The sequence below is a fragment of the Bos grunniens genome, chromosome 10 (genome assembly GCF_055505025.1).
Source record: "Bos grunniens cultivar Pamir isolate PY7600 chromosome 10, Bosgru_T2T1.0, whole genome shotgun sequence".
NCBI lineage: Eukaryota > Metazoa > Chordata > Mammalia > Artiodactyla > Bovidae > Bos > Bos grunniens.
The window spans coordinates 40,010,890-40,035,320 of NC_141174.1; the positions used below are offsets into that span (position 1 = coordinate 40,010,890).

Below are 24,431 nucleotides of genomic sequence, written 5' to 3' on the forward strand. Positions count from 1 at the left end.
AATAAAAATGTAAATAAAATCTTTATAGATATGAATTTATTCCTAAAAATAGTTCTATGAGGCAGATGCTATTACTCCTGCATATAGAAGACATGAGCAAGGCCCTAAGACATTAAGACAGATGATGGTGAACTGGGAGCCCTAGGCACTCTGGCTCTTTGTCTTATCCCAGTGCCTCCTGTCTCCCTCACCACAGATGCACTTCCCAGTCTTTGCCACCCTGCTGGGACCCTGGAAACCTGACTTGGGAGTATGGACTCCAGTGAAGATGTCTCTTTCCCTCCAGCTTCTGGTTATGTTCAACCAATAAAGAGAATGGAGGAGAGGGATACGTGCATATTTATTCCTCTGGCTTCCTTCTTGTAAGGTGGCTGCTGGCATCAGGCTTTCCTCCATCTAAGATTACTTCTATTAGGTGACATATCCTCTCTGAGTTCTGGTAACTATTGCCCTGACCTCATTACTCTGGAATTTCTAGGTATAACACTTGTTCTTTAAAAGATAATGCACCTAGAGTGCTTACACACACTTCAGATTGAGTGTCTTCTTAAATTTTGTGCCTTCAGTCCCTAGCTCCATCCCTGGTCACTCATTATCTAGCATTCCATCTGTTTTTTGCTGAGACATTGACCAGTACATGTTCTAATCATGATCTACTGATCTATTCTGCCTCCTAAAATGCTCAGAAAGACTAAGTTAAATGGCCCTGCCAAATGATGACCATGGGGTCAAGGCTAAGAGACTCAATTTAGAAGCAACACATTTTTAAATAAAATAATTTTATTTAAATAAATAAGAAAAAAAAGAAGCATTTGCCAAGTTGATTTCCATGACAAAATTACCTGTCTATTCTGGAATGATTTGAAAACCATTGTGCCTCTTTCCTTGTGTGTTTTTTGAAAATTACCATTGGATTCAGAGCTTTTAGCAGCATAGGCATCATCACTGACAATTATTTACACCACTTATAAAAACTTCCATGTCCATTGAAATTATCTTGGAGTTTGTAACATGCTGATCATCAAGCAAATTGCATACAGATTCTACCTCAGTAGCTCTGAGGTGGGATCCTGAATCAATATTTTCATAGGCATTCCAGATGATGCTGATGCACAAGATCCATGGATTACATTTAGAGATACAACTAGGCTATTACTCTACTGATGGTTCATAGGATTGGCATATCTTTTGCTAATTCCACAATATTTTACTTTCTCAATTATCCATACCATCACCAGGTGCAATTAGGTTCTGTTGATAGAAGCAATGGAAATGTTAACTGTGGTGGCCAGAAGACAGGCATATTCTGGAGTGTAGTGGAAAGTCTCACCTCCACTGGAGCATAAAACAAAATAAAACAATAACAAAAACAATATACAGTATTAGTGAATAACAAAGACTTATGAGTAAAGATTCAAAATAAAGATAAAGATTCATAATAAAGATACTTTATTAAGTGATAGAATTAAGGTGCTATGACAGTTCAGTGGATCAATCTATTTTTAGGTAGACTGCCTTTATACTGGCACATTAATCTTATTTCATGGGCCTATACAAATCTTAATCTTATTTCATGGGCCTATACAAATTTGTCAAGTTCACTCTGGGTATATTACTTGTTTAGTTGCTAAGATGTATCTGACTCTTTTGCGACTCCATGGACTGTAGCTCACCAGGCTTCTCTGTCCATGGGACTTTCCAGGCAAAAACACTGAAGTAGATTGCCCTTTCCTTCTCCAGGGGATCTTCCAGACCCAGGGATTGAACAGGCATTGCAGGCAGAATCTTTACCGCTGCATCACTGGGGAAGTCCATGGTATCTTACTAAACAAAGTTAGATCTTTAAAAGCGCCAAATTTCTCTCCTCAAGTTTCAGTAATTTATGAAGATGATAGAGATGAGAATAAACGCTATGAAACATATGACATAAAATGATTATGCCTCCTTTATATACTCTTTTCCAATCACATTCATTATAATGACATTTATCATCTACTTAACAAAATAGTTCCTATACTTCAGTGAAAAAATTAAAATAAATAAAATAAAATATTTCCTTTCTTTCAATACATACTTTTCATAAATAATATATATGAGCAAACTCTGAGTATAAATTCCTTTGTTTTGAATGACAGTGTGCATGTTTTGATAACTTTTGCTTAAATAATACAGCATTAACTGTCCTAGAGGCTCTCTCTTGTTGTTTTCTATTTCGCATGAGGAAATTTGCAAGCTGAATGCTACATTAACATATTCATTTAATGAGGCCGTGAGATGACATGTAAAACACTGACTGTCCCTTCTCTACCAAATATTTAAATAGAAAAAAAATACTCAAATTGTAACTTTCAAGTTTTCTGTCAAATGACATCATGCAGCAATTTAAGAGTAGACTTGGTGAAGCAGTAATACAACTTCGTCATCTCACTTCTCTCAGTATAAGCAAACCAGCTTCTGTTGCTAAAAGTTTTGAATGATTCTAAGTTTTTTAGTAAAGAAAATAACAGTGAAATTATGATGTTTTAAATCTACAAAGCAAATAATGTCCATCTTGGAGAGCCCTGTTCTGTATCACCTGACTTTCAGAAACAAGTATTTCATAAAAACACCATTTACTTTTGTTTTAATTTACAATTATTGAAATTTTAATAAGGATTTTGCAGCAATATCAGCTATCACATAATGCCAGGAAGGAATTATAACTTTATTGCAGCCCACACTGACAGCCAACTCATAAAAATGAATGACATTCTATATCATAACATCTCATAGGCTGTTCAGAATGTTAATAGCTTACTTCATCTTTCTTTAGCGTAATGAGGCAGACAGTGTAACAATACTCAATGTGAAAATGAAGATTAAGAAAATCTGAGTTAAGGTAGGAAAGTAACATTTAACAGAATTCAGACAACATTCAGATTAAAAGTTTCAATTAAAACACTGTTAGCAAGCTTTTTATCACAAAAGCAAAGCTTTGTCACCCAAGACCAATCACTATTTTGAAGAATATTTATTTATCTGTAGACACCGTTAGCTCTTCTATTCTTCTGTTTTTCATTCAACTTCTATTTATAAAATGTTACAAAGTTTCCACCAGCACTCCAGAATTCTTTGACTCAGATGGAACTATAAAAGGTCACTGAATTAAAATAATTGCAAAAGAACCTTATGGACACATAACTGAAATAATACTTATCTCTATTTAAACCATTCATTAATCCAATAGCCTTAAACTTCCTAGCTTACCTTTGGATTGAGATAAAACCAAAGACAGATGAGGGTACGTGAGTTTTTCCTTAAATGTATCTATGATTTATTAATATAAATTTCATATAAATACAAAAATGTATTATATAATAATATACTATAATATATGATTTATCTGCCTTCTCCAGTGGCTTAGAAGGTAAAGTACCTGCCTGCAAAGAGGAGGCACAGATTTGATCCCTGGGTCAGGAAGATCCCCTGGAGGAGAACATGGCTACCCACTCCAATATTGTTTCCAGGAAAATCCCATGGACAGAGGAGCCTCATGGGTTATGGTCAGACATGACTGAAGTGACTAAGCACATATAATTTATAAATATAAATTGTATATAAATACAAAAATATATTCCATAATAATACATTATGATATTATATATATTTTTTTCCAGTTCCATGTTTATGGGATTAAAAATGCAATAACCATGAATAAATAAAACAAAGTGAGATACTTCTAGTAGCATATAAAACTTAAAACTGGTTGTCCCTCTTTGTAAAACTATACAGCAATACAAAAATTGAGTACTTTTCAATCTAACTTTGTATAGAATTGAGAAATTTATTTTTTGTCATCTTTCTATGCACTACACAGAATTTTTTAGTTAGCTGGGTTGCCCAAACTGCTGAAATAAAATGGCAGAGAAAGCAGTCAAGGTTAGCCCCAGATGGGGAACAACGGGGTTTTCATTCTGAAGCTGAGTACAAATGGGGGAAAGTAAAAGGGATTAGAGGGGCTTCCCAGGTGGCGCTAGTGGTAAAGAACCTGCCTGCCAATGCAGGAGACATAAAAGATACCAGTCCGAACCCTGCGTCAGGAAGATCCTCTGGAGGAGGGCATGGCAACCCACCCTGGTATTCTTGCCAGGAAAATCCCCATGGACAGAGGAGCTCGGCTGACTACAGTCCACAAGGTCGCACAGAGTCGGACACATCTGAAGCGACTAAGCACACAAAAGTGATTAGGGACAAATTAACTGTGCCTAATAGACTTCTACAACCACTATTATAATAAGAGAATGATAATGTGTCATTTTTGAGAGTCGTCATACTTCTTGTGTGGATTATTTATGATGTAAGAAGAAACTAAAATACTAGAAAACACAATGTTATTTCACACTTTAAAACAACTAAGATTTATTATCATGAAATTAAATTTGTTCATTTTTCAAGGTGTTAGAATAGTGTCAATTCCCTTTAATGAGTGCTATGTCATCATTAGCGATTTGATATTTTCTAAAAACTTGTCTATTTAGTAACATTACTTAATTCAGAGGAGTGCAGAATTTCTTGACCATACCAGCTAAACATTTTTAAAAATTTTGTAACTTATGCTAACTGCACATTTGTTTTCATATATTATCTAATTGTAAGAAATCTTAAAAAAAAAGTTTTCATTTTCATTCAATGCTTCAGTTACCATGAACTCTTATGGATAATTAAAATTCTTCTGATGGTACAATTATACAGCTACTTTGAAACAGATTTAATGACTTGTTGAAATCTTTGAATTTATCACATTATGTTAATTTTTCTTGGAAAATCTCCCTATATCCTTCAATTGTATTTAATATTTGTTCTATTAATGCATTATAAATTCTTTTATCTGTGACATCTGACTATGAATAAAGGGAATACTTGCTTCCATTCTCTTTCATTTTCATTATCAACCTAGCTTCATATACTGTGACACAAACTGTATTTTGGATCCTAACCTTAGAAAATCAAAGTTTGTCCTTCCTTTTTAGAAATGGTGACCTCTAAACTTTATCCTTTTACACAATATGTTTTTCTTTTTATTTTTTTATGTTCCAAATATGATGGGTTTATTTTATCTTATTCCAATGCAAAACCAAAGATTCTACTATAGAACAGAGGCAAATACATTACAAGATCATAAAAAAGTGGTGTATGACATGTAGGACGTGATGGACAACTGGAGGGTTGGGTCAACTTCTTTCTAACATGACACTACACTATTGCTGAGGAAGACATTTAAAATAACACTGCAGAACTGAACTGAAATGCAGCAGGAACATGATGACTTCTAGACATTCCTTCAAGTACCTCCCTTAGGATGGACTTGTTAGGTAGGCCTCAGTGTGGAGAGGATTACAATTCTTCAGAATAATAAAAAGTTCGCACTATTGAAATTTCACAAAAGAATTTTAAGGTCAAAATATAGTGGGTTCATTTCTCTTCATCTCTAGGGACAAAGCTGATGCTTTACTCAAAACCTAGTTCAAATCCCAGCCCAAACTTGTGGCCTCCTGCATTGATATTCTTTCTATTAATTAGAGCTGACAGGGTGAGTTTCACTCTGGGTAAAAGGGTCTGAGTATAACCCAATTCAATCAGACTGATATTATTTACTTTATCAGATAGAGAAGTTCTATATCCAGGTTGTACTTAGCAGGGATGCCTTAATGGCTGTCATCACTGCTGGTCGTCCACATTAGGTTTATTGATGTTTCAATCGTCTCGTTCGTCTTTTGGTAGATGGACCCTCCAAATTCAGTGCCATTGTTCATGTGAGTGTGCAGCTGGAAGTCTGTGGCCTCGTAACCCAGTGGAAAATTATTCTGTGACAGTTTGGATTTGGCTGTGTCAAAATTCATCTGATAGCCTGCAAACCAACCTTCAAAGTCCAGCATAGCCCAATCATAGATGGTTGGTCTAGAAAAATCTGTATCAATGCTACTGTCAAGACTGAAACAATCCTGTTTACATGAGGCCTTTAATTTTCCACTCTCCTTTTCTTTTCTTGATACCATTTTTAGTACAAAAATGGTATCAAGAGTCAGTTTCAACCCTTCAGCCAACGTATTCTCCAAAGAGATTTCTCTTCCAAGAGTACTGTCTGTGTGCCACTTTTGGGTGAGGGTCAGCCCACAGTTACAGATTTTGTATTTGACCTCTAGGTTGCCCTCCCTATATTGATATAAACATGACCAGAAGTAGAAAATTCAACTCCACTACATAACTTGGTTCTCAGATCTATTTGACCATGCCAAACCCATATCCTTTGTTGAAGACATCCTTGGCAGCCTTTCCTAGGTCACAGTAAGTCAGTGTTACACATATCTCCAATGAGAGGGCCTGACAGTAAGTTTTAAGTGATATCTACCCAGGTGGCTCAGGGTTAAAGAATCTGCCTGCCAAAGCAGGAGACATAGTTTCAGTCCCTAAGTCAAGAAAATCCTCTGGTGAAGGAAATGGCAAACCACTCCAGTATTATTGCCTGGGAAATCCCATGGATGGACAGAGTAGTTTTGAGGGCTATGGTCCATGGGATCACAAAAGAGTCAGACGCGACTTAGTGACTAAACAACAACAACTATCGTTAAAGAACATAATTTAGCTGTTCACTCTCACAAGGACAAAGACAACATATACTTTCCAAAGAATTAAAATGAAAAGAGAGACCTCAGCTTCCTTTGCTGGCCCTAGTCCTCCTTGCTGATACCTGGAAAAGTAACTTGATATTTTAGAACATCATCTTATCTCACACATAACGTGGGCATATCTTTTTTGTTTTACCTTGGTAAATAAGTAGGCTAGATTGAGCTATGTTTCCCTCCTTTCTTATCAAATTTGAGCAGTTTTAAACCTTGCTACATTTCAAAAGAGTAACATAATTTTCAAAAATGATGTGGATCAAATCAAGGACGGAAGGTGCAAAGAAGGGGCAGGGCAACCACTAAAATAAAACAGTCCAGAAATAATGAGTTAGATGTCGAGTGCAGCCCAGGGAGGCACACACCTTAGTGGCTAAAGAAAGAATTTTAGAGTCATTTGGACATAGTGGCTTTTGGCACATTATCGCTTACCTCTTTGTGTGTGGTTTTGTTTTGTTTTGATAAATAAAGCACGGATAATAAAACCTGCCTCTGAATGTGGGTATAAGAATTAAATAAAATCATGGAGGTGAAGCATTTGGCACAGTACCTAGCAAATAACTATTTGTATTTCTACGTACTAGCCTTCATTCATTTGAGACTTAATGGCAAGATGGCATGAAAGAAAACCAACAGTTGCAGTATAACCCAAAAGTGATCTTTATGTTTCAGAATATTTTAGTAAAGTTTCCCACCAGATTTGAGAGACTTCATTTATGCAAAATTCAAGCAGCTCATCTAAGAAACAGCTCAAACCTTGTGAAAAATGCATCCTTCTGGAAGAAACTGAAGATGATGAATGTAAAACTGTCTAGATGTACAAATCTAGATGTGCAGTTTTCTGATACAGCTGTAGAATTAATCTAATAAGATAACATTATAAATCACTGCAAATGTACACGGTGTAGTTTCTAAAACTTAAATTGACATTCTTGTCTGAGTTGTGAAAATTATGTAATATGGCTTAAGCTATGTCAAGTAAATGCTTCTGGTGGAGTAGGGAATAGAATGATGTAAATCAAATCTATCTGACTAATGATTTAAATAAAGGTATAAGATTTAATTTGAATCTCATTGATCCGAACTCTAGTCAATTTTGGATTAGCTGTGAGTGGAGATGAATAAGGCAAACAATTCAAATAATTTAGGAACTGATGTAGTAAATGATGTTATGTCAGTCAAAGAACCTGTAGCCTCTTACTCTCTGAAAAGAGACTGGATACTCACTAGAAGTTATAAACTAACTTAAGTGGTATTCAAGAGATATATCAATAGGTAATGACAAAACAGATTTATCATTTGGATGACCAAGTCATAGACAGTATTGTGGAAAGAAGATAGCTTGGTTAGCTTATGAAGTAAAAATGAAAAGAAAAGGGAAAAAAAAAAGATCAAAGAACTCATAGATACATCATCTGAACAAAACTTTCTGGCAGTACCCTGGCTGGCTGAACTCATTGGCATGGGATCCAACCCAAATTCAATCTGAATCTTTACACAGCCGCTTATTAGCGATGCTATCTATAGTAAGTCACTTAACATCTCTGAGTCTCTAGCTTTGTCATCAATAAGAATAATAACACTTTATCTGCATTGTTTTAAAAAGGACTACAGATAAAATATGCAAAGCATATTAGCAAAACAGTAAGTACTTCATAAATGGTAGCTATTCTTATAAAATGATAATATGATGATTACCCCTTGCTACAAATTGCCCAATTTTGAGAGCCCTTAAGATTATTTTCTCTTGGGAGGCTGCCCTTTATGTTTAACTGGATTGCACTTGTGTATAAATGAATGAAAATAGAAAATAAAGTAATTTGAATTTCTAGAACCTTGTATTCTACTGCGAATGCCAACTCCCACTCTGGTTGATACTTAGAAAAGATAGGAAGCTTATGCAGAAAACATCACCTTTATTCTAATCAAGCCTGGTCAAGAATGGAGAAACCAAACCTCACTGGTTATCTTCTACAAAATTAAATGAAAATACTTATATATGGCAAGCTTGTAATTATATAATGTGCCAAGTTGCTTCAGTCATTTCCAACTCTTTGAGACCAGTGGACTTAAAATATCTATTCACTGATTTCTTACTTTTATCACTGATTTTTAGGAGGAAAGTTTATATTTCTTTTGAATTTCAGGGATAATCTGTAACATTTCTTAATAATCTACATTAAAACTTTTGACCTTCAGTAACACCAAGAAAAACTTTTAAAAAATAAAAGGATTCTATTTTAACGCATGTCTTTCTCAGGAATGATTGTTCAATACTTGCCTTATATTTGCATAATTAAAGATCACAGTTTTTTAATTTTTTTATTAAAAAGAGAAACTGCAAAGGTAAATTCATGTCACAACCTCTTTAATACAGAAAACTGCTGAAAGCTTTGAAATTACTGTCTTCCATAAACCTTTTAGGAATTTTTTAAAAAGAGTCTTCATGAAAATATGATACTCATTACAAGCATTGAAGAGAGGTAAATAAAAAAAAACTTCCATGCTAATCTAAATAGGAGGTTTGCCTCCAAAAAAAGAAGTCTGAGAGAGATTTGATTTAGGCTAGATTTGATTTAAGGCTTCCAAGGAAAGAATATGCATGTGTCACTTCAGTCATGTCTGACTCTTCATGACTCCATGGACTATAGCCCACAGGCTCCTCTGTCTATGAGTGTCTCCAGGCAAGAATACTGGAGTGGTTGCCATGCCCTCCTCTAGGGGTACTTCTCGACACAGGGATTGAACCCACATCTTCTGTGGCTCCTGCATTGCAGGCAGATTCTTTACTGCTGAACCACTAGGAAGCCCAAGGAAAGACTATATATTAGGGGGGGAAAAGTGATTTTTCTGGGAATTAAAAAAGCAGAAATAGATAAAAATGATTGCGATCCTTATGAATATAGTGTATAGCAAAGTAATATTAATGTCTTCACAGAACTCAGCATGATGTGCTTTTCCAATTTGGCATAATGATTTTCAGTCCTAAATCTTTTCCGCTCTAACTACTGAATCTACTGTAACATTTAAACAAGTGTAAGAATATGTGAGAAATATTGCAAGAAGAAAGAAAGAAGAAATCTCCTTTGAAATATTCACTAAAAGCTGATTTTCCAAACTATAGCAGTCAGGTTCTGGGAAGAAATATATGATACACTTAAATGGGGATATCTGAATACAGCACATTAAAAAAATGAGCTATTAACAAGTTGTGAGTAGATACACCAAAAAGAATAATGCTGTATGTACACTGCAGCTGGTACTGTCTCTAGGCCTGAAGGGGCAGAGAATAACAGACTCATCACAACCTGGAAACAAAATGTCTGTGTGAAGAGAGCCACCTTGAAGAGCAGTGATTTTTCTTTTGAGGACAATTCATGCTGTGATCACCCAGAAGAAGTCAGATCTTTTATCTCCCTCCTTGATGATCACTGACAGTGCCTACCCAGAAGTCAGAAGACAAGTAAGCACATTGAGATGCTCTATATCAACAGATTCCTAAGCTACAGGAGTACATGAGAAAGAATCAAGCATCTTCAGACACTCCACTTGCTTTGTTTTGAGCCATTCAGGACATGGTTTGAAAGTGGAAGAGGGCCATAGAATTGTGGGGTGGTCTACTTAGTAGACTTTATTTTTTTTTTCTTCTAATTTTATTTTATTTTATTTTTTTTTTGTAATACTATACTATATTTATTAATACTGTAAGTTTATATCATCTATTTCTTTTTTTTTTTATTCTTCCAATTTTATTTTATTTTTAAACTTTACATAATTGTATTAGTTTTGCCAAATATCAAAATGAATCCGCCACAGGTATACATGTGTTCCCCATCCTGACCCCTCCTCCCTCCTCCCTCCCCATACCATCAGGCGTCCCTGGTGGCGCAGAGGTTAAAGCGTCTGCCTGGAATGGGGGAGACCCAGGTTCAGTCCCTGGGTCAGGAAGATCCCCTGGAGAAGGAAATGGCACCCCACTGCAGTACTCTTGCCTGGAGAATCCCATGGACGGAGGAGCCTGGAAGGCTACAGTCCATGGGGTCGCAAAGAGTCGGACATGACTGAGTAACTTCACTTTCACTACTTAGTATATACACTTTCTTATTTACAATTCACACAAACATGTAGTTTCACTATCATAATTTTAAAAACAGAATTAGAATACCCGAGAGTGTAACTGGCTGAATAATACAACTAACTCAGAGGTAACCACAAAAGAAGAAAAACAACTTTTAATTTTCATGTGTTACAATTTCTCCAGTGATACTTTGAAACAGCTATGTCAAACACTATTATCTTTCACCCATGGTTAGATTACTTGTAATTCAAATTCTATATTAACATCTGTCTAATCAGGCTAGGGACCCCTATTATGATGGGAGAACACTACAGAATGTGTCCTTGCTATTATTCATGCATACTATCACACCCATGCATAGATCTCACAGATAACCTCAAAGAGAGTAAATATGTATCACATTATTTTGAGGAGAAACATTCCAAATAACCCATCCTTTTTAAGAAATGTGTTCTTTTTATACATCACATGTTCTAGTTCATGTGTTTTGATTTTTATGGGTGTGTGCCAATTTATTATAGAAATAAATGTATGTTTTATATATATATATATATAAAGAGAGAGAGAGAGAAAGATAAAGAAAGAGAGAATGAAGAGAAGGGAAGAAAAGAGAGAGACTTAACAATGTGATCTTCTGCTGGACATCCCTAATCATTAGGACCATCCATGGGTCAGTTCCACGGAACTAAGATGCAAAACATGGTTAGCTGAAACTAGGTCGTTTTTATCTCCTTCACATTAAGCCTACACTGGTATAGCAGCTTGCTTCACAGGGTCCTAAGAAACCAGGTATGGATATGGAGTTCCATCCATGTTGCAAGGATCCAACTTTTTTTTCTATGTTGCCCAAGAACATCGCACTTCCACATCTTTATTATAGCCAGAAAGTAGGGGAATACGGAAAAGAAAAGACACATCTGTTCCTTTCAAAGGCATATATATGAAATTGCCCATATCTTCTTCATTGTTTCATCCTTTTGTCCAAAGCTTATTCATAGGGCCACATATTTTTGAAAGAGGCAAGAAAATAGTCTTTTAGGGGGTGGCCATAAATTCAACTATAGAAGAAGAAAGCATGGGTATTGAGGAAAAGGAGCCAAAGTCATTTGGAGTGACCAGGCATTTGCCATGAAAATCCATTCCTTTGTATAGGAAAGGAATGTCACAAGGGATTCATTCTCATTTTTACCTAAATATACCCTACAAGAATTGTTGACCAATCACCAAAATACTCAGTGCTCACTGTATACTAACATAAATTGCTCTTAAACATCATATAGACAAAAAATAAGTTACTACAAACCAGAGAAGGAAATCATAAAGAAAAATCATTAGCATTGGCAAGACAAGCTAGGGTAGAAAAAAGGAGGATAGAAACAAAGCAGGGAGAGGTGACAGTACAATGAACGACAAATCTGAACAAGCACTGGAGATATGGAAATGTAAAAATATCTTGATTTTAATTAAGAACAACAAAGAACAGGGAAATAAATAAAAGTCAATGAAATGTGCATGAATAAGTTATTTACTACTGTGTGTGGTTATCCTGGAGACTCTGAAAGATATAAAACATGCCTATAATTTTGACCTTATAACTGTCTACCCAAGTAAAGAGAAAACTGTGTATTTTACTTATGATTTCCTGATTTTATTTACCGACTGAGTGTTGTACCTGGAAGCATCAACTTTCCAGCATGTCTTGTCTTCCAAGAAGAATGACCAAAGAATGCCCTCAGGCAGGAAGGTGTGGAAATAGAAAGCTTTGGGAATATAAAACAAGGGTCAACTGGGGTGCAGGTGATTTCTAGGATGGCCTCAAGAGACATGAGTGGAGGAGTAGAGGATGAACAGCATCTGTTACAGGAAGTGACCAAGATATACAAAATCAATGCTTTTGTGGATTTTATAATTCATCGGAATTGATGTACAATCAACAAGTAAATAAATACATGGGTGAGATAATTCCTGGTAACAAAAGACAGATGCTATACACATAAAACAGAATCATGTGATAAAGAATGACTGGAGGCCAGGATGAAGGAAAGAAAAAGGAAAGAGGAGAAGCCAGATTAGGTTCGGTTATCAAAGAAAGTCTCTGAGAAAGAGGAAATAAGTTCTGCAAAAAATCAGGGAATAGAACATTCCAAACAGAGCAAAATATAAGAACAACAAAAACTCAGAGGTAGGATCAATCTTTATAGAACCGTTCAACTTCAGCTTCTTCGGCGTTACTGGTTGGGGCATAGACTTGGATTACTGTGATATTGAATGGTTTGCCTTGGAAACGAACAGAGATCATTCTGTCATTTTTGAGGTTGCATCCAAGTACTGCATTTCAGACTCTTTTGTTGACCATGATGGCTACTCCATTTCTTCTAAGGGATTCCTGCCTGCAGTAGTAGATATAATGGTCATCTGAGTTAAATTCACCCATTCCAGTCCATTTTAGTTCGTTGATTCCTAGGATGTCGACGTTCACTCTTGCCATCTCCTTGTTTGACCACTTCCAATTTGCCTTGATTCATGGACCTAACATTTCAGGTTCCTATGCAATATTGCTCTTTACAGCATCAGACCTTGCTTCTATCACCAGCCACATCCACAACTGGGTATTGTTTTTGCTTTGGCTCCATCCCTTCATTCTTTCTGGAGTTATTTCTCCATTGATCTCCAGTAGCATATGGGGAATACCAGACCACCTGACCTGCCTATTGAGAAACCTATATGCAGGTCAGGAAGCAACAGTTAGAACTGGACATGGAACAGCAGACTGATTCCAAATAGGCAAAGGAGTACATCAAGGCTATATATTGTCACCCTGCTTATTTAACTTCTATGCAGAGTACATCATGAGAAATGCTGGGCTGGAAGAAGCACAAGCTAGAATCAAGATTGCCAGGAGAAATATCAATAACCTCAGATATGCAGATGACACCACCTTTATGGCAGAAAGTGAAGAGGAATTAAAAAGCCTCCTGATGAAGGTGAAAGAGGAGAGTGAAAAAGTTGGCTTAAAGCTCAACATTCAAAAAATGAAGATCATGGCATCTGGTCCCATCACTTCATGGGAAATAGATGGGGAAACAGTGGAAACAGTGTCAGACTTCATTTTTGGGGGCTCCAAAATCACTGCAGATGGTGACTGCAGCCATGAAATTAAAAGATGCTTACTCCTTAGAAGGAAAGTTATGACCAACCTAGATAGTATATTCAAAAGCAGAGACATTACTTTGCCAACAAAGGTCTGTCTAGTCAAGGCTATGGTTTTTCCAGTGGTCATGCATGGAATGTGAGAGTTGGACTGTGAAGAAAGCTGAGCACTGAAGAATTGATGCTTTTGAACTGTGGTGTTGGAGAAGACTCGTGAGAGTCCCTTGGACTGCAAGGAGATCCAACCAGTCCATTCTGAAGGAGATCAGCCCTGGGATTTCTTTGGAAGGAATGATGCTAAAGCTGAAACTCTAGTACTTTGGCCACCTCATGCGAAGAGTTGACTCATTGGAAAAGACTCTGATGCTGGGAGGGATTGGGGGCAGGAGGAGAAGGGGATGACAGAGGATGAGATGGCTGGATGGCATCACCGACTCGATGGACATGAGTTTAAGTAAACTCCGAGAGTTGGTGATGGACAGGGAGGCCTGGCGTGCTGCGATTCATGGGGTCACAAAGAGTCGGACACGACTGAGCCACTGAACTGAACTGAACTGAGGATCAATCTTGGCATGCTCAACAGTCAGAGAAAAGGAAGCAGAGCTGGAGTGGTAGAGAGTGATAAGAGATGACATTGAAGAGGGAGTCACATTACATGGATCCATAGATCACTATAAGAATTAAAATGGTAAAACTCATTTGTATTTTTTAAAATCAGTTGGGTACTCTGTAGGATATGCATTTTACGGGGTGAGAAGGAGGAGCATTATCACAATCAGTAGTCTAGACAAGAGACAATGTTTGCTTAGACAAGACTGGCAGCTCTGGAGGTAGATCAGGATATATTTGTGATCTTCAGTTCACTAAATGTGTTGATAGATTGGAGCACAGAGGGTAAGTGATATTCTACTCTTCTGCTGCTGAGTCATTTCAGTCGTGTCCGACTCTGTGCGACCCCATAGACATCAGCCCACCAGGCTCCCTCGTCCCTGGGATTCTCCAGGCAAGAACACTGGAGTGGGTTGCCATTTCCTTCTCCAATGCATGAAAGTGAAAAGTGAAAGTGAAGTCGCTCAGTCGTGTCCGACCCTCAGCGACGCCATGGACTTCAGCCTTCCAGGCTCCACCATCCATGGGATTTTCCAGGCAAGAGTACTGGAGTGGGGTGCCATTGCCTTCTCTGATTCTACTCTTCAATGAAAGAGAAATATAAAGGGAAAAAATGGAGTGTTGGGAGTTCAGGAGATTTAATTCTTGACTTGACTTTGAACCTATCTAGCTGTTTAATCCTAGGTCAACTGAACAGCTATTTAAGGTTTTCTGCTTCCCCACTTCTGAAATGGTATCAATAATAGCATTCCTATGCCAGAGTTTCTAAACTTCAAAACTATAGAGATAAAAGAGATTTGACAATTTCAATGTGCTATATAAATTTAAGGTATTATTAGGGATGTCATAAGTTGCTTTTAAAAAATTGTATGCTATTACTTTTATAACCTTTTATTTATGATAATTTATGTGATTAGTGTGTTAATTTTCTACAGCTGTGCCCTGGGGCAGTCATGCAACCGTTGTAATTTTTAAAATTGGGCAAATAAGTAAATGTCAACCTGTAATAAAATCCAAATGAGTCCCTGATGAATGTTGATGGTAACTGGTAATTTACTTTATAAAATATTGTACCTGCCCAGTTACCTTGGAAGAGCTGATTTTTCAAAATAATTACCGTGTTCTGACTAGTGAAGTGTCATCTAAGGGAGTTTTAACACATAGTGGTGATTTTTAATTTGCTGATTTAAATATCATATTTATTAATGAAATAGTAACATTTTAATTCAGATTATGTCCAAAGAAAGAAATGCACATTACATACTATAAAGTGCCCTGTTGCACAATGATAAAGCCCTCCCTTGGTCCTTTCCAGACGACTAGTTACAACGGGGTTATATGTAACAGGTGCAGTAAAAGAGACCTGCTCATTTCTTACATGTTTTTAACTACCATTTATTAAAAAAAAACGAGAAAGAAAAATAAAAACTCTCCTCCTGATAAAGACATAATCTTATTGGAGAAAGAGCTAAGAAGCAAATGGATACAGCCTCCCACCTGGAGCCAAAAAAAAGCCTTAGGTCTAAGACATGACATATTTGAGAAGTCAGTCTTTAACTTTTTATTTTCTGAGAGTCATATTTTATTTCATTAGATCTGCAAACAAACTATAGAATCATATTGACAGTATGGAGTACTAATATTTGCTATGATAGTGTTCACTGCTCATCAAATTTTTAATTTTGGTTAACTTTCTGTTTTGCTTTTTAAAGCATAATTCTCACAGATATCATCAGTTCAAGAAATCCAGGGGGGAAAAAAGAGCTTAAAATTCTTCTTGAAAATGAATTAAAGAATCATAAAGTAATTGCCTAGAATAAATGTATGGAGACTTGGATAAATAATTATAAAGGGACCAAAGTAGACTGAAAATAAAAATAACATTTTTTAGTATGTTTGGAAAAACCTCCTGAAGATGTTCTTTCAGCATGACCAATACCAAAAGATAAGTTTTGGTTTTTATATCCAGTCCAGAAAAAATGATAAATTCTCTAACAGCTCAAAAGCTCTTGTCTCTTTTACTTCTTCAGACTTTTAATCAGTATCACAACTTTATACATCTTATTGGAAATATATAGATTGTAAAATACTATACATTTTGCCAGTATGTTTGAATTAACCCTTTCAGTTATTTGAAAACTAAAGATGTAAAATATTAGCAGAATATGAAATAATCATCTTTTAATTTAAAAATTAAAAGGAGAAAAAGACCTGAACAAACACCTGAGCAAAACAGATTTACAAATAGCCAGTAAACACACGAAAAGACGATTAGTATTATTATTCATTAGAAAACTGCAAACTAAAACTAAAGTTGAATGGTTTTATGAAGACATACAGGATCTTCTATAATTAACACCTCCAAAAATGTCATTTTCATAATAGGGAACTGGAATGCAAAAGCAGGAAATCAAGAGATACCTGGAGTAACAGGCAAATTTGGCCTTGGAGTACAAAATGAAGCTGGGCAAAGGCTAACAGAGTTTTGCCAAGAAAATGCACTGGTCATAGCAAACACCCTCTTCCAGCAACACAAGAGATGATTCTACACATGGACATCACCAATGGTCAACACTGAAATCAAATTGATTATATTCTTTGCAGCTGAAGATGGAGAAGCTCTATACAGTCAGCAAAATCAACACCAGGAATTGACTGTGGCTCAGATCATGAACTCCTTACTGCAAAATTCAGACTTAAATTGAATAAAGTAGGGAAAATGACTAGACCATTCAGGAGGGACCTAAATCAAATCCCTTATGATTATTCAGTAGAAGTGACAAATAGATTCAAGGGAATAGATCTGATAGAGTGCCTGAAGAACTACGGACGGAGGTTTATGACATTGTACAGGAGGCAGTGATCAATCATGTAACCACCATCAAAATCAAAATACAGAATATTTCCATCATCCCAATAAGTGCCTTTATGTACTAAATCCCCAACTCCTACCTATGGGCCCTGGTAATCACTGATTTGATTTGTTTCTATAGTTTTCCCTTCTCCAGACTATCATATAAATGGAAGGAAATTGTTTGTCTTTCTTCATGTCTTTTGTAAGATTCATCCATGTTCTTGCATTGACTTGAAGTTTGTCCTTTTATAATTGCTAACAATCTATTGTTTCTATGTATTACAATTTGTCTATCTCTAGCTGACTGATGTACATTTAAATGAAAAAAGTGAAAAGAAATAGAGGATAAAAATAGAATGGGCAAGACTAGAAATATTTTCAAGAAAATTGAGAGATCACAGGACTATTTCATATAAGGATGGGCACAATAAAGGAAAGAAAAGATAAGGACCTAACAGAAGAACCATATTTCTAAAAAGGGTGAATTTTAATAAATGTAGATTATGCATTAATAAATATGCTCTTAAAATTTTATTGATGACTAATGACTAATTAACATGACTTTATTAAGATGACTTATGACTAATTTTATGGCAATAAATTAAACACATAATAAATAGATAAATATCAAGAAAAATACTTACTAAAATAGACACAAGAAAAACAGAAACTCTGAGCTAAGTGATATATTATGAAATTAAATGTTTACTATTTTTAATTTTGGAATACTAATGCCTGAATTCACTTATAAAATTTTTTAAAGATTTAAGAGAATAATAATAATTGTAGACTAATACTTACAGAAAATAGAAACTGTGAAAACCCTTTTCAGAACATTTTATGAAACCAAAATAATCTTGATAGAAAATCTGACAATGTACCACATGAAAGAAAAGTACAATCTAGCCTTATCATAAAAATTGATGCAATGCAAAAATCCTACACAAAAATTTTACAGAAAAATGCCAGTAACATATAAAAAATTGAAAACAGCCTAAAAGATTTCCTTTTTAAAAAATTAATTTATTACTTTAATTGGAGGATAATTACATTATTGTGATGGTTTTGGCCACACACTGAAATGAATTAGCCATGGTGCACATGTGTCTTCCCATCCTGATCCTCCTTCCCACCTCCCTCTTCATCTTACCCCTCTGGGTTGTCCCAGAGCACCAACTTTGAGTGCTGTGCTTCACCCATTGAACTTGCACTGGTTGTCTACTATACATATGGTAATATACATGTTTCAGTGCAATTCTCCCAGATCATCCCACCCTTGCCTTCTCCCACAGAGTCCAAAAGTCTGTTCTTTACATCTGCATCTCTTTTGCTGCCATAAGATTGTTATTACTATCTTTCTAAATTCCATATGTATGTGTTAATATATGGTATTGGTGTTTATATACAAAAATGTTTTAATTCTTAAATATAGATAAGTAAACTTTGATTTTATAGTTGTACTTTTGATTTTGACAGTTGTTGGGGAGATGCCTTAGTTCTTAGGAAAACAGGCTAATTATTAATAGTTTATGGATTAGAGATATGAAGGGAAAATTTTATGCTAAGATGGGCTCAATAAAGGACAGAAATGGTCCTGATGTACAGAACAGTCTTATGGACTCTGTGGGAGAGGGAGAGGGTGGGGAGAGTTGGGAGAATGGCATTGAAACATGTACAATATCATGTATGAAACTAGTCGCCAGTCCAGGTTCGATGCACGATACTGGATGCTTGGGGCTGGTGCACTGGGACGACCCAGAGGGATGGTATGGGGAGGGAGGAGGGAGGAGGGTTCAGGATGGGGAACACAGGTATACCTGTGGTGGATTCATTTCGATATTTGGCAAAACTAATACAATATTGTAAAGTTTAAAAATAAAAAAAATTAAAAAAAAGAAATGGTACGGACCTAACAGAAGCAGAAGATAATAAGAAGAGGTGGCAAGAATACACAGAAGAACTGTACAAAAAAGATCTTCACGACCCAGATAATCACGATGGTGTGATCACTCACCTAGAGCCAGACATCATGGAATGTGAAGTCAAGTGGGCCTTAGGAAGCATCACTACAAACAAAGCTAGTAGAGGTGATGGAATTCCAATTGCGCTATTTCAAATCCTGAAATATGATGCTGTGAAAGTGCTGCACTCAATATGCCAGCAAATTTGGAAAGCTCAGCAGTGGCCACAGGACTGGAAAAGGTCAGTTTTCATTCCAATCCCAAAGAAAGGCAATGCCAAAGAATGCTCAAACTACCGCACAATTGCACTCATCTCACTCACTAGTAAAGTAATGCTCAAAATACTCCAAGCTAAGCTTCAGCAATACGTGAACTGTGAACTGCCAGATGTTCAAGCTGGTTTTAGAAAAGGTAGAGGAACCAGAGATCAAATTGCCAACATCTGCTGGATCACCATAAAAGCAAGAGTTCCAGAAAAAACATCTATTTCTGCTCTATTGACTATGCCAAAGCCTTTGACTGGATGGATTACAATAACCTGTAGAAAAATCTGAAAGAGATGGGAATACCAGACCACCTGACCTTCCTCTTGAGAAATCTGTATGCAGGTCAGGAAGCAACAGTTAGAACTGGACATGGAACAGCAGACTGGTTCCAAATAGGAAAGGGATTATGTCAAGGCTGCATACTGTCACCCTGCTTATTTAACTTCTATGCAGAGTACATCATGAGAAACGCGGGGCTGGAGGAAGCAGAAGCTGGAATCAAGATTGCCGGGAGGAATATCAATAACCTCAGATATGCAGATGACACCACCATTATGGCAGAAAGTGAAGAAGAACTAAAGAGCCTCTTGATGAAAGTGAAAGCGGAGAGTGAAAAAGTTGGCTTAAAGCTCAACATTCAGAAAACTAAGATCATGGCATCCAGTCTCATCACTTCATGGGAAATAGTTGGGGAAACAGTGGAAACAGTGTCAGACTTTATTTTGGGGGGCTCCAAAATCACTGCAGATGGTGATTGCAGCCATGAAATTAAAAGATGCTTACTCTTTGGAAGGAAAGTTATGACCAACCTAGATAGCATATTAAAAACAGAGACATTACTTTGCCGACAAAGGGCCGTCTAGTCAAGGCTATGGTTTTTCCAGTGGTCATGTATGGATGTGAGAGTTGGACTGTGAAGAAGGCTGAGGCCCAAAGAATTGATGCTTTTGAACTGTGGTGTTGGAGAAGACTCTTGAGAGTCCCTTGGACTGCAAGGAAATCCAACCAGTCCATCCTAAAGGAGATCAGTCCTGGGTGTTCATTGGAAGGACTAATGTTGAAGATGAAACTCCAATACTTTGGCTACCTGATGCGGACAGCTGACTAATTGGAAAAGACACTGATGCTGGGAAAGATTGAGGGCAAGAGGAGAAGGGCACAACAGAAGATGAGATGGTTGGATGGCATCACCGACTCAATGGACATGGTTTTGGGTGGACTTGGGAGTTGGTGATGGACAGGGAGCCCTGGCATGCTGCAGTTCATGGGTTCACAAAGGGTTGGATACAACTGAGTGACTGAACTGAACTATGGAAAAAGGGAGCAATATTGCCAATTACTCTGCTTCAGAAAGAAAAAGAGGGAAAATCATAACAGGGAAAATTTATGCATTTGGAGAATCTGAATGTATGGGAGTTTTTTATATTTTTCTTTCAACTTTCCTATTAATCTGAAATATAACCCCCTTTCCCCAAATTTGCCAAAGTTACATTTAAAAATCAATCAGTATAATTCACTAGTGAATGAAGAGAAATATCTATGAAGAATGGCATAGAAATAAAAACCAATTCAAAGTCATAACCAATTTATACAAAAGCTCAGAAAACTAGTAGATTTTTAATTTGATAAACATCAACTTCAAAGAATATGAGAAAAAAATCTGAAATGTTAAAAGTTTTCCCTCCAAGATAAAAAGTGAGGCAATATTTGTTACTCTCATCATTTTCATTCCATTTCATTCTATTTTATCCAAAGCCAATGCAAAGACAAGGAGTAAAAGAGTAATGATGAGAAAGGGAAAAATTTTACTTTTGATTGCAGTCTATACATTTGTGTTCATATACAAGAGAACTTTCTAATAACATTATAAATAACACAGTGAAGCAGTAAGGTCATTATTTAAAATTTTATTTCTTTATACAACAGAGAGAATACTAAAATAAAAAGTGATACTATTTAGAATAGCATCAAAACATCAAATACCTTGAAATAAATCTAATCAAATTTATGTAAAATTCCAACAGAACTATACAGCATTATTGAGCAAAATTTAATCAAACATAAATAAATGAAGAGATAAAATATGTTCACATATTTAAAGCCCAAATGTATAAATGTGCTCATTGTCCTAAAGTAATCAATTGGTTACAGTGGCAATCATAGTTCTAGCAGACTTATTTATTTTCAAAACTGACACATTAACTCTAAAATTTAGATGAAAATACAAAAGCTAAGAGTCACTAACATCTTAAATAAAAAGACTAAAGTATTCATAGTACAAGATATAAAGACGTATCATATAAACTATTTAATGAAGAGAGGGAGGAATATTGCAAGGGAGGGTAAACCAATATGACAGAATAGAGTCCAGAAAGAGAACAACCTGGTTCTTTGACAAAAGGGGCAATATCGTGTAGGAGAGATGATATTTTCAATAAACAATTCTTAGCAATTGACTATCCATAAGAAAAAACAAAAGTAGATTTTTTACCACACATCAATCCTCAGAATCACTTTCATTTATTGTAGATCTAAATGGGAAATGTAAATTATAATTTTAGAAGATAATATAGTAGAATATCTTCAGGGCACTGACAGGCAAAGATTTTTAATAGGTAATAAAACATTAATCATTTGAACTACATTAAAATTAAATATTACAGTCCTGCAAAAGGTCCAAGTAAGAGTTCAAAAGCCAACCCAATTAGAATATTATTTGCAACTCATACAGGTGACAAATGGTTTACATGGAGAATACACAAAGTCTCCAACAATGAGGCAACTTATCAGAAAAATGGTAAAAATTTTGAAGAAACATTTTCAAAGAGGCTCTACAAATATCCAATAAATACTTGAAAAAAGTACTCAAGTTTACTAATCCCCAACTAAATGATAATTAAATCTATCATGAGAAACCACTACACACCCACCAGAATACCTTTTAAAAATGCATACATGTATGACTGAATTCCTTCGCTGTTCCCTTGAAACTACCACAACATATATTAATTGGCTATACCCAAATACAAGTTGAAAATTTAAAAAGAAAATTTAAAGTGTTGATGAAGTTTTGGAGCAACTGGAAATCTCTCACAATGCTTTTGGGGATGCAACCTGAACAACTACTTTGGGGAAGGGTTTCATGTTATCCACTACATTTTATACTTACTGTGTGACTCAGGAATTTCATTTCTAGGTACCTTATCAATAGAAATATGTGTATATATGCACTACTAGAAATACTTATAAATGTTCACAAAAATTATTTATAATAGCCTCAAACTGAAAACAATGTCTAACAAGATAGATAGGAAAGAAAAAATAGTATTATACACATATATTGGACTACTATACATCTAGCAAAATAAATATAATAAAGATACAATTATGTATGTGATTCTCAGTCATTGAGCAAGAGGAGTAAATAAAAACAAGCACATTCTGCATTAATACACTTATATCAACTTTTTAGGTTTAAGTTGTTCTGTCCCATTAGAAATCAGGACAGAGGCTACATTGTGGCAGAAGGGCTAGGATAGTGATTAGGATGGGGCAGGAGGAACCTTTGAGATCCTGCTAGTCTTTCACTTCTTAACCTAGTCGGTAGATTCAACAGTCTATTCACCCAGCCCTAATTCACTGTACTGTATGCTTATGATTTGTATAATTTAAGGTATGTATATTATATTTCAATGAAAAGTTTCAAAAAGAGAAACATAATGAGAAAATGGTATTTTATTTGGTGGAGAAACAGGATTATGTCACAAAGATAGAAGCAATAAATGTTGGAGAGGGTGTGGAGAAAAGGGAACCCTCTTACACTGTTGGTGGGAATGCAAACTAGTACAGCCATTATGGAGAACAATGTGGAGATTCCTTAAAAAACTGGAAATAGAACTGCCTTATGATCCAGCAATCCCACTACTGGGCATACACACTGAGGAAACCAGAATTGAAAGAGACACGTGTACCCCAATGTTCATCACAGCACTGTTTATAATAGCCAGGACATGGAAGCAACTAGACGTCCATCAGCAGATGAATGGATAAGAAAGCAGTGGTACATATACACAATGGAGTATTACTCAGCCATTAAAAAGAATACATTTGAATCAGTTCTAATGAGGTGGATGAAACTGGAGCCTATTACACAGAGTGAAGTAAGCCAGAAAGAAAAACACCAATACAGTATACTAACACATATATGGAATTTAGAAAGATGGTAGCAATAACCCTGTATATGAGACAGCAAAAGAGACACTGATGTATAGAACAGTCTTTTGGACTCTGTGGGAGAAGGAGAGGGTGGGATGATTTGGGAGAATGGCATTGAAATATGTATAATATCATACATGAAACGAGTCACCAGTCCAGGTTCAATGCACGATACTGGATGCTTGGGGCTGGTGCACTGGGACGACCCAGAGGGAGGGTATGGGGAGGGAGGAGCGAGGAGGGTTCAGGATGGGGAACACATGTATACCTGTGGCGGATTCATTTTGATATATGGCAAAACCAATACAATATTGTAAAGTTAAAAAATAAAATAAAATAAAAAAAGAAAACAAAAAAAAAAAAGAAAAGAAAGGTTTCCCACAAGTCAACTACGTGACAACTTTAGCCTCAAAAAGAAAAATGACTTTAGTGGGTTAGAACACACTGGATCAATGAAAATCCAAGAGTCCATAATGATTTTTAAAAAAGAAAAGCTAAAAAAATTCATTTGTCACCCTTTATCTTTTGAGGCAGCTATTAAAACAACTCCTTACTTTGAAAATTGATAACAAAAGATAAAAGATTTAAGTACTCACATTGCCCTTCCAGTAAAAAACTATATTTTAAGATAATAGACAG

The 24,431-nt window shown here is 35.9% G+C and overlaps 1 long non-coding RNA gene and 1 pseudogene across 6 annotated transcripts in view; both read right to left on the bottom strand.

The window, feature by feature from the left end:
- The window catches only part of LOC147364384 (uncharacterized), a 610,904-nt gene that overhangs the window by 513,944 nt on the left and 72,529 nt on the right, over positions 1 to 24,431 (bottom strand). The window lies entirely within an intron of this gene.
- Positions 5,488 to 7,081, bottom strand: LOC147364385 (non-selective voltage-gated ion channel VDAC3 pseudogene; annotated as a pseudogene).